General features: G+C 38.9%; 1 protein-coding gene across 4 annotated transcripts in view; it reads right to left on the reverse strand.

Moving 5' to 3' along the window:
* The window catches only part of GOPC (golgi associated PDZ and coiled-coil motif containing), a 146,890-nt gene that overhangs the window by 51,306 nt on the left and 82,982 nt on the right, over positions 1–12,602 (reverse strand). The gene's annotated exons all lie outside the window — the stretch shown is intronic.

Genomic DNA, 12,602 nt, shown 5'->3' on the forward strand with positions numbered 1-12,602 from the left:
GGCTGCATTTAATAATGTTGTGCTTTCTTAGGCTGTGCAGGAATATAAGGCAAACTAGCAGAATTACCAGCTATAGCTGTGGAGACCAGGCCCGAGAACCCTTCTCCACACAATCCTCAGCCTTCCATATGCCTCTTAAGTTGGCATCATCTGTCCAATGCATATTCTACAGGACACGTCAAGCAGAGATCAACATAGCTTTGACTCTAGGACCCAGTATACTCATGTCTCTTTGGGCATGCTTTATAACTATATATCTATCACTTAAGACAGCATCTTTAATATATTTATATTGCATACTAGGGTCTCATCTCTGCTGATAAGGTACCTGACCACGCTGCCACAGCGCTATAAACCCATGCCGACACAATCGCCGGTCTGGGTAGTATACTAGAATGTGCACGCTATCTGCAGGATCCCTGAGAATAGCAAGTGCTACCGTCTGTGCAAACAGGACACCCAAGGGGAAGATTCTCAACATATCCTGGCCCTAGTGGGGAAAGGATACAGCCTGAGAATTCTCTTGTGGGAAGCTGCCGTCTCTTGTCTGGAGATTCCCGCTCTTTTTCCTCATGAGAGGAGGGAAATTTACCTCAGCATTCTTCCCCTTAAACATGTGTACTCTCGTGTCAGGGACAGATGAGTCATCAGTGATATGCAAATCATCTATTATTTCAATAATCATATATTGAATACCTTATAGCCATCTTGGCTGTAACTTTGCATTATCGTAGTCGACAGTGGAGTTAAACTCCATGTCAATACCAGTGTTTGTTATTATGGATAGTGAGCATTGAGAGACTCTGAAGGTCTCTGTGACATAGGGACAGACATGGGTAGATTTCCTGTCTGTTCCCTAACCTTTTGTGCAATAAATTCACCTTAGCACTTACACATATCCAAACAAGTCGGCGTTGTCGACGGAGACACCCTCTCACACACATAGGTGAGAAATGGATTACCAAGCAATACCTTTGGCGCTCGTAATGAGTTGCTTTCCTTAGAGCAGCTGATACAACGGGGTTAGTTAGGCCCCACAACTAAAACAACAATAAATAAGAATAAGCGCTTGGAAACTGGATATGAAATTTCTCACAATTTTAATAAAGTGATTAAAAAATATTACTGTTGCAACAGATAATTAAAATAAAATATATATGATTGAATTCGGGCATAACATAGCACTGCAAAAATTTAAAAAGTCCCATATGCTTTGTATGGTAATTATATTGTTTGCCGGTACTCAAGTAAACCAGTTCATCCCCAGGAATGCTGCCACAGTCCAGGAACAATTATAAGCGAATGGAAAAATACCAACTGCTATTGGAATGACCTTACGTGGCTTGGTTCAAGAAGCTATTTGGTCCAATTAGTTGCTCAGGTCCAATGGTGCAGATATCCAATTTGCTGATGAAAGGAGTTCCTATATCCGACTTCTAGGCTTTTATATGGGGATGAAGAATCAGAGTCCAGCTAAACCACCGACGCGTTTCGCTGTTTCACACAGCTTTTTCAAGGTGATGTGTTACAGTGACTGGATGCCCTTTATATAGCAGTGCTAATAGCCCATGCAAAACAGGTGTGACAAACTAGATACATTTAAATAGTGCTTAAAATGAAATTCTATCCAGTTTCCATGTTTAGTAACAGACACTGAGACCATAGTACCATTAATGCGTCAGGTTTTTATTAATATAAAGCCTTTTTTGTATAGAATTAGAGATTGAAGAAGCCGGTTCCCGATCACATGATCGCGGAACCATTTCCTGTGTATGGAACGCAAACTCGTTCCCATTGGTTAGCGTCCGGTCACGTGACCGGAACTCGGCCAGACCTCCGACAAGCCCGGCATCCTGTAACCAGGAGACGGGCCGCACGAGGAGACCCGTTCCGGTCACGTGACCGGACACCCGACGTCACGTTGTTAGTCACATGAGGTCTCCTTCATAGAGAGCATTTATATATCACGTGATCGTCCGGACCAATAGTATATTAGAGATTTATCTCATTGTTTTCAGTAAACAAATGACTATTAATCCCCATGTAAAAGGCTTACAGAATATTCTAAGCATATCATCAACATGTGTGTTCTATATATAAAACATTCAATAACATATAGATATATTTGAGATACGTTGGATCCATGTACAATACATTAGATTAATAGATTGGTGCCATCTTGTGGTAAAATAATATTATGGCACTCATTAGATCTCACCTCAGTTTTTAATCAGCAGATAACCATATATCTTTGTCAAGAGGCTCACATAGTATTCTATATATATTTTCTCAATAGCTATATTTTGTATTCACTATATTCAATAGCATATATATATATTTGAAAAACGTTATTAGCATGTATGATACATTAAATTATTAAGTTGGTGCCAACTACTGGTAGATTAATATTATGGCACTCAGTTTAATTCGATTATTGGGTTTAGTCATTAATCTTCGTCTAGAATATATTAGAAAACATCTGTTGGTAACCTATGAATCTATACACAAATATAAATATGAAAAAGCATATCGGAGTGGATACACACATAGATCGATACATTAGTGAAAACATCAGAATAAATTAATATATTGTATGTGAAAATCAACCTAGGGATTGGGATATATAGTTAGAGGACAGCATTTAGCTCAAGTGCTTCATTTAGACCACTAGGGAAAAGTGTATCAAGCTGAAAGGTCCAAAAGATTTCCTGTCTACATAATCTAGTAAACCTATCACACCCTCTAGTTGTTTTGGGGATATATTCTAATCCCGTGATACTTAGAGAGGATGGATCCTTATTATGTTGGAGAGCAAAATGTCTGGAGACACTATGTTTAGTGACCCCATTATTGATGTTTCTTCTATGTTCCATGAATCTCGTTTTTAACATCCTAGTTGTTCTACCTACGTATTTTAAGTGGCAGTCACATTGCAAAAGATACACAACCCACATAGTGTTGCAATTAATGAAGCTTTTAATTGGAATATTTTTCCCTTCTATAGGTAGAGGAATGGTAGTAGTTTTATTACATGTATGGGTCATGTTGTGCATCTTGTGGCTCCACACTTATAGAAACCTTTGATTTTGCTTTTTAACCATGTTGTATTCTTATCCCTTGTATCTTCCCCAGATCTTAATTGGCTTGGTGCCAATATGTTTTTTAGGTTATCCAAACAATAAGACAGCGCTTCTCACTTTGTAAAAATAATTTTTACTTCATATATATATTTTTATCACAATAAAGCACCGGCCAGTGCTAAAATACTAAAACATACAAAATAATGTTAAAAATGTGTTTTGTCACATACAAATACTATATTTTTTCCACATGAATAAAGTGCACTGTGTAGATGTTATAGTCCCTATATGGCTTTAGTTAAAGAAGACACATAGGGATATAGTATACAGATAAACTTTGAATTAATAGCACATAACAAGCTTATATGAGCCGATCTTCATTAGCTAATAAATCCCACATGTGAAGTGCAAGATGTTAATTCAGCAAGCAGCATGAAATTTTTAAGCCAGTCCACATGCAGGTAAGTTACGATGTTAATCAAGCAGATGTCACTGATTAGAGTCCATCCATATTAGTACTTATAACGTTGTTAGTATAACCAATAGATAGCTGATAGAAATAAATTCTGCTAATATAAAAGCATATATGTGAGAGGCAGTAATTAAACACTGCAGTCCAAAGTCCACCTAAGGTACATTAGCTGTGTACCTCGGATTGATACCTCTCCTTAATTGATGAAGGGCTTTGCAGCCTGATTCATGGAGACCGGTGGACAGATGAAGACCTGCGCAGTGTTCCCTTTTAGGAAAAAGCCTCTCTCCAATGTAGCAGTAGTGGCCAAAGTAGCTGTGATAGCAGAATGCAGTGATTCAGACGGCCAAAGAGTCAACAAACGCGTTTCTCCGCCTACCCTCCGGCTTCAGCGGCTTCCTCAGTGTGTAGAATAACTCTCCTCCATTGATAGAACCTTATATACCGGATTGCCGGTTCGCGCATGCGCAATGCGCTCGCGTTCCAAGCCTCGTTTTCACGGCTTTTCATTTAAACGGACATATTGTTTTCTACCTTGTGCGAAGCTCTTGGTTACATAATATCCATCTTTAAATCAGTATTGTAGCTGCTTTAGACACTATATATTTGAACATTTCGTGCAATATATACTTTTATACCATTATACTTAATATACTAAAATCCACCTTCTAATGGGTAAATCTATATATGGCACAACTGACCTACATGTTTAGAGCCAGAATAAATTTAGAGCTAAGATAAATTTAGAGCTAAAATAAATTTAGAGGAAATCATCCAAATCACACATAGTGTGCTTAGATCTTTACACTACTGTGTGTGAGTTGTATGGATATTTTTATTCTCAATTTTTTTAGGAAATTTCCATAATTAAGTATGTTATTTAATAATGCAATATTGTAAATTTATAACATTACAAGTATAACTGCAATTTTGGCATAATATTGATTCCATGATCATCACCTAACATCTATCATTTTGCACATGATTATCTTGCATTATTAAATCCGTATATCATAATCATATAATAATGCTACATATCTCGACACGCCCTACCATAGATCTCTTTTTCCCACTTTGTTTCCTTTATTTAGATCTTCCCCCTCCACACCCCCTCTTCCCACCCCACAAAACAAATCCTAACCCTGGTCCTAGAAAATAAAACAGGCTATACAGACGGATGTTACAGAGACATAGTGGAGATTTAATACACCTTTGCTATCTATATATTTGTTTTATTTATTATACTTATTTTATTACAATGTATCACAGATAATATTAAATTGCATTAAGTTCTACAGTGTCATTTAAACCAACCGGAGTTAGTGTATTCATTTTATATATCCAATATGCTTCTCTTTTACATAATTTATTAAATCGATCACAGCCCCTTGCAGTGTTTTTGATTTGTTCTATTGCTATCATAGTACAGTTGTTAAAATTGGAGTTCTGACAACATATAATATGGTTGGATAATGGAGGTTTAGCTCCTTTCAAGATATTTCTTCTATGTTCCATATATCTGATATGCATAGTGCGTGTAGTTCTCCCTATGTACTGGGCACCACACCTACAGGTGATTAGATATATGATATATGTTGATGTACAGTTAAGAAAATCTTTAATATGGAATAGCTCCCCCGTATTACCCGACGTATATGTCATACTTTTTCTGGGTAGATATTTACAAGATAGGCAGTTTTGTTTCCCACATTTGTGAAATCCTGGTGGTTTTATAGGTATCCATGTATCCTCACTAATTGATTTCTTTTTAGTTCTTTCGAAGTGACTAGGCACCAGAATAGAGCGTAAATTATCGCTCTTTCGAAAGATCATTCCCCCTCTTTGATCTAGTTGTGGTTTTAGTACCTCATCAAGCATTAGAAGGGACATGTTTCTTTTTATAGTTTGTTGGATCTTATAAGCACAACTATTATACTGTGTGACAAACATCTTTCTTTTTTTATTTTTATCCTCCATCAAGGTATTACTTTTCTTTTCTTTGGGTTTTAATAACATGGCCCTGTCTAGTTGTTCTACTTCCCATAAGGCCCCCTCAAGTACTGTAGACGGATATCCCTGTTCTATGAATGAGGTCATGAGTTTAGTTGCCTGTGCCCTGTATGATGTCACAGATGAACAATTTCTACGTAAACGGACAAATTGGCCCCTGGGGATATTTTCTTTCCACTCTCTTTTATGAGAGCTATTGTAATGAAGATAGTTATTCTGATCAACCTGTTTGATATAGGTTTTTGTGGTCAATTTTTCATCCTCTACTGTTAGCGCTACATCAAGAAAATTTAGTGCAGTATGGCTGTACGTGTAAGTAAATTTAAGTCCATAATTATTATTATTTAAACTTTCAGTGAAACTAAGTAGGTGCTCTAATGTGCCCCCCCAAATTATAAATAAATCATCTATAAAGCGGCCATAGTACACCAGACTCTCACCGAGTCCGCCTCCCCACACATGTTGGTCCTCAAAGACCCCCATATATAAGTTAGCCAGACTCGGTGCGAATCTGGCTCCCATGGCCACACCCCGTGTCTGTAAATAATATTGTGAATCAAATAAAAAATAATTATGTGTTAATATAAAATGAATAGAATTAAGTATAAAGGCACGTAGAGAGTCAGGGATCCCATCCTGTGACAAATATTTTTCTGCTGCTTTAATACCACCAATGTGAGGAATATTAGAATAAAGTGATTCAACATCACAAGTAACTAAATAATAATGTTGTTTCCAAGTAATTTTGTTAATATTTAAAAAATGCTGTGTATCTTTAATATGGGATCTCAGACCCTCCACGTGCCCCTGTAAATAGTGATCAACAAAAAAGGACAAATTATTGGTTAAAGAACCCACTCCAGAAATAATAGGACGCCCAGGTGGGTTGGTGAGTGTTTTGTGAATTTTGGGCAAACAATAAAAAGTGGCAGTAATAGGGTAGGGACAAAGTAAAAATTTAAATATTTTAAATATTTCTCTTGATATAGCTCCAACAGCCAGGGCATCATCCAATAATGCTACATATTCACTCTGGAATTTGGCGGTGGGATTGCCTCCTAATTTTGTGTAAAATATACCATCATTTAACTGTCTAAGGCATTCATTTGAATAATCATCCACATCAAGCACGACAATCCCACCGCCCTTATCCGCCGGTTTTATTACTATCTCTTTATTTTTCAAGAGATTTTTCATAGCTTTACGTTCCCCAGGGTCAAGTTGTCTCCGTATATGTTTTTCTCAGAATCCTCACAGATCTTCCTAAAGCTTGCCAGGGTGGATTTATAAAAGCTTTCAACATAGGGTCCTTTATAGTTTAATGGATAAAAATCCGATTTTTTTCTAAAGGGGTTATTCACATTATACATTTGAATTTCTGATTTACAATCTATACGTAAGTTATCTCCCGTTTTTTCTTGTAATGATTCTAGGATCTCAACAGCTATATCATCATCCTGATCTAGCAAGATAGGTTTATCATCACTTTTTTGGGCCTTAAGCGCCTTTAATGCAAAGTAACGCTTGCGGCTAAGAGTCCGTACATATCTGTTGAGATCCACGAATAATCTGAACAGGTTGGGTTTGGACACAGGTGCATAATTCATGCCTTTTTCTAATAGGTCAATCTCTTGTTCTGTCAGAACTCTTTTCGACAGATTATAGATACCCTTGCCTTTTTTATTTTTTTTATTTGTATTTATCTTCTGCACGGGGTTTTTGTCCTGTTTTCCTCTACCTCCTCTACATCCTCGATGTCTCTGTTTCTGTATCTTTTTCTTTGGTCTTTCACTAATTGCCAGCTGGCATGATCCTGATTTCTGCCTGTCTCTAAAAAAACATTTTTACCAGGAGTGGTGTCATAATCATCTTCTGTTTCGGATGGTCTGGTCCTATTTATATATCCAGCCCTAGGAGTAAATGTCGGGACTTCCCTTAAATAATACCGCTTAGATTTGTTAGTATATAACCCTTGAACCTTAGGTCTCCTCCTTTCATTTCCAATTTCTCTTTCCCTCCATTCCTGTCTGGGGTATCTCTGAGTATTTGGATATATACGTGGTCTCTCTCTATAATCCTGTGTTCTATAATGGTTATTATAGGAAGTACGATCATTAAATTTATTTTTATTATATGTACGTATGTTTCCGATCATTAAATTTATTTTTATTATATGTACGTATGTTTTTTAGGGAATTATTTTTTCTAAAGACAAAATCAGGTTTCAATGGTAAAATATCACATAGGACTGGATCACTCCTCAGCATGTGAAAATTACGTTTCACTACGGATCTGATCTCATTAGATCTGGAATTAAATTTTGAGATAAAGGCCCATTCCTTGTTCTCCCCTTTCAGTTTATTTTTAGCTTTCAAAACCAATAGAGATTCTCTATCTAAATCCAGTACTTCTCTCATGTCTTGATTTAACAGATGTTGGGGATATTCTTTATATTGGAAGGTCTTCATTAGGATTTCTGCTTGTTTGGTAAAGGACTCTATGTTAGAGCAATTTCTACGAAGACGTAGTAATTGCCCTTTGGGTATATTGTTCTTCCATGCCACATGATGTGCACTCCTGTAATTTAAATAGGCGTTACTACCCACTTCCTTAACAAAATTGGAGGTCTGAATCTGACCATTCACTATTTCAATGGTCAAATCCAAGAAGGTGAGTTTGGAAGTGCTGAAAGTCGTAGTGAAAACTAAATTATAGGTGTTAGTGTTGAGAAAATCAACAAAATTGGTGAAAGAAGAAGAATCCCAAATAATAAATAGATCGTCTATGTAGACTGAGGAGTGATCCAGTCCTATGTGATATTTTACCATTGAAACCTGATTTTGTCTTTAGAAAAAATAAATCCCTAAAAAACATATTGGCACCAAGCCAATTAAGATCTGGGGAAGATACAAGGGATAAGAATACAACATGGTTAAAAAGCAAAATCAAAGGTTTCTATAAGTGTGGAGCCACAAGATGCACAACATGTACCCATACATGTAATAAAACTACTACCATTCCTCTACCTATAGAAGGGAAAAATATTCCAATTAAAAGCTTCATTAATTGCAACACTATGTGGGTTGTGTATCTTTTGCAATGTGACTGCCACTTAAAATACGTAGGTAGAACAACTAGGATGTTAAAAACGAGATTCATGGAACATAGAAGAAACATCATTAATGGGGTCACTAAACATAGTGTCTCCAGACATTTTGCTCTCCAACATAATAAGGATCCATCCTCTCTAAGTATCACGGGATTAGAATATATCCCCAAAACAACTAGAGGGGGTGATAGGTTTACTAGATTATGTAGACAGGAAATCTTTTGGACCTTTCAGCTTGATACACTTTTCCCTAGTGGTCTAAATGAAGCACTTGAGCTAAATGCTGTCCTCTAACTATATATCCCAATCCCTAGGTTGATTTTCACATACAATATATTAACTTATTCTGATGTTTTCACTAATGTATCGATCTATGTGTGTATCCACTCCGATATGCTTTTTCATATTTATATTTGTGTATAGATTCATAGGTTACCAACAGATGTTTTCTAATATATTCTAGACGAAGATTAATGACTAAACCCAATAATCGAATTAAACTGAGTGCCATAATATTAATCAACCAGTAGTTGGCACCAACTTAATAATTTAATGTATCATACATGCTAATAACGTTTTTCAAATATATATATATATGCTATTGAATATAGTGAATACAAAATATAGCTATTGAGAAAATATATATAGAATACTATGTGAGCCTCTTGACAAAGATATATGGTTATCTGCCGATTAAAAACTATGAGGTGAGATCTAATGAGTGCCATAATATTATTTTACCACAAGATGGCACCAATCTATTAATCTAATGTATTGTACATGGATCCAACGTATCTCAAATATATCTATATCTTATTGAATGTTTTATATATAGAACACACATGTTGATGATATGCTTAGAATATTCTGTAAGCCTTTTACATGGGGATTAATAGTAATTTGTTTACTGAAAACAATGAGATAAATCTCTAATATACTATTGGTCCGGACGATCACGTGATATATAAATGCTCTCTATGAAGGAGACCTCATGTGACTAACAACGTGACGTCGGGTGTCCGGTCACGTGACCGGAACGGGTCTCCTCGTGCGGCCCGTCTCCTGGTTACAGGATGCCGGGCTTGTCGGAGGTCTGGCCGAGTTCCGGTCACGTGACCGGACGCTAACCAATGGGAACGAGTTTGCGTTCCATACACAGGAAATGGTTCCGCGATCATGTGATCGGGAACCGGCTTCTTCAATCTCTAATTCTATACAAAAAAGGCTTTATATTAATAAAAACCTGACGCATTAATGGTACTATGGTCTCAGTGTCTGTTACTAAACATGGAAACTGGATAGAATTTCATTTTAAGCACTATTTAAATGTATCTAGTTTGTCACACCTGTTTTGCATGGGCTATTAGCACTGCTATATAAAAGGGCATCCAGTCACTGTAACACATCACCTTGAAAAAGCTGTGTGAAACAGCGAAACGCGTCGGTGGGTTAGCTGGACTCTGATTCTTCATCCCCATATAAAAGCCTAGAAGTCGGATATAGGAACTCCTTTCATCAGCGAATTGGATATTTGGATAATTACCATACAAAGCATATGGGACTTTTTAAATTTTTGCAGTGCTATGTTATGCCCGAATTCAATCATATATATTTTATTTTAATTATCTGTTGCAACAGTAATATTTTTTAATCACTTTATTAAAATTGTGAGAAATTTCATATCCAGTTTCCAAGCGCTTATTCTTATTTATTGTTGTCCTCTCACACACATATCCGCTCTATCACCTCCTTAGAGGAGCCTTTTACCTCAGACATGTCGACACACGCGTACCGACACACCACACACACAGGGGATGCTCTATTTGAGGACAGTTCCCCCACAAGGCCCTTTGGAGAGACAGAGAGAGAGTATGCCAGCACACACCCCAGCGCTATATAACCCAGGGATTACACTACAACTCAGTGTTTACCCAGTAGCTGCTGTATATACAAATTTTGCGCCTAAATTTATGTGTGTCCCCCCCCCTCTTTTAACCCTTTGTGTACCAGGATACTGCCGGGGAGAGCCTGGGGAGCTTCCTTCCAGCGGAGCTGTGAAGAGAAAATGGCGCTGGTGTGCTGAGGAAGAAGGCCCGGCCCTCTCAGCGGCGGGCTTCTGTCCTGTTTCTGACTAAAAATGGCGGGGGTTTTGCACATATACAGTTTTCCAGACTGTATTATGTGTATATATTGCCAAAAGGTATACTTATTGCTGCCCAGGGCACCCCCCCAGCGCCCTGCACCCTACAGTGACCGGAGTGTGTGGTGTGCAGTGGGAGCAATGGCGCACAGCTGCAGTGCTGTGCGCTACCTTAATGAAGACCGGAGTCTTCTGCCGCCGATTTTATCTCCTTCTTCTGTCTTCTGGCTCTGCAAGGGGGACGGCGGCGCGGCTCCGGGAACGGACGATCGAGGTCAGGCCCTGTGTTCGAACCCTCTGGAGCTAATGGTGTCCAATAGCCTAAGAAGCACAAGCTAGCTGCATGCAGGTAGGTTTGCTTCTCTCCCCTCAGTCCCACGTAGCAGTGAGTCTGTTGCCAGCAGATCTCACTGAAAATAAAAAACCTAACAAATACTTTCTTTCTAGCAAGCTCAGGAGAGCCCACTAGGTGCATCCAGCTCTGGCCTGGCACAGATTCTAACTTAGGAGGAGGGGCATAGAGGGAGGAGCCAGTGCACACCAGATAGTACCTAATCTTTCTTTTAGAGTGCCCAGTCTCCTGCGGAGCCCGTCTATTCCCCATGGTCCTTACGGAGTTCCCAGCATCCACTAGGACGTCAGAGAAAAAGGCAGTGGTGGCGGACCCATGAGGTTGATGATGTAACCTCTGGAAATGATGACCAGCACCCAAGCATCTGAAAATGACTCCATCCAACGGTGTCTGAACTGGAGCAACTGGCCATTAACTGGTGACCGTACTGGGTGGAGCGGAAACCTGTCAGACACTAGGCTTTTCCGGAGCCTTGACTCCTGAGCGTCAGTTGTTTCCAGAAAATCTACCCTTCGATGCCGAACCCCGATCTGAGAAATAATGGTCCCTGGCTAAGTGACTTTTTTGGACGCGCCATCATGAAATGAAGAGCGATAAGCTCTTAAAACACGTACCGTATTGCTTGGGGGTAGTCACAGGAGAAAAGTACTTTTTCCCACCTGTAGCCAGGTCAATAATGGTACCAAGTTAAGATCAAAATAGCCCTTCCCACCCCAACCAAATGGAAGAGCTTCCAATGTACGTTTAGATTCAGAATCTGCAGACCAAGCGCAGAGCAAAAGAGCCCTACCAGTCAAAACAGCCATAGCTGAAACCCGTGAAGCCACCTGTGAGCCGTCTTACACAGCCTCAAACACTTATTCAGTGGCACCAAAAAGATGTTCTGCCAAATCAAGAAGGGTATTCCTAGACACATCATCATGAATGCCCTAAATGAGTTTATTAGCCTAAGTCACCATGGCCCGAGCCATCCAGACGGAGACCAACAAAGGACGAATAACGACACTGGGGCCCATAAGAATGGACTTCATACAACCTTTCAATTTCTTGTCTAGTGAATCTTTAAAGGATATAGAACCTTTAACAGGAAAAGTCATGTGTTTAGCTAAACGCGCAACTGCAGCATCGACCTTGAGAGGCAGATACAACTTAGACACATGATCCACCAGGAGGGGATAAAGTGACACAAATTTGCGAGGAAAACAGAATTATTTTTCTGGCACCTTCCAGGCATTGGATTGGCGAGGCAGAAGAAGATGGGAACATCCCGCCTTTCCTGCGCCGACGCATAAACGACCCGCAGCCTCTGCTTGGGAAACCCCTTCGGAGCAGTCTATGGAATGGCGCACAGCCGCTATAACTTCTTCCATGGCCTGACCGAAGCAAGCCTCCAGGTACTCGTCGTCCTCTGAATCAGAATCTTCTAACGGAGCCCTGGA

Source organism: Pseudophryne corroboree, chromosome 4 (assembly GCF_028390025.1).
Source record: "Pseudophryne corroboree isolate aPseCor3 chromosome 4, aPseCor3.hap2, whole genome shotgun sequence".
Taxonomy (NCBI): domain Eukaryota; kingdom Metazoa; phylum Chordata; class Amphibia; order Anura; family Myobatrachidae; genus Pseudophryne; species Pseudophryne corroboree.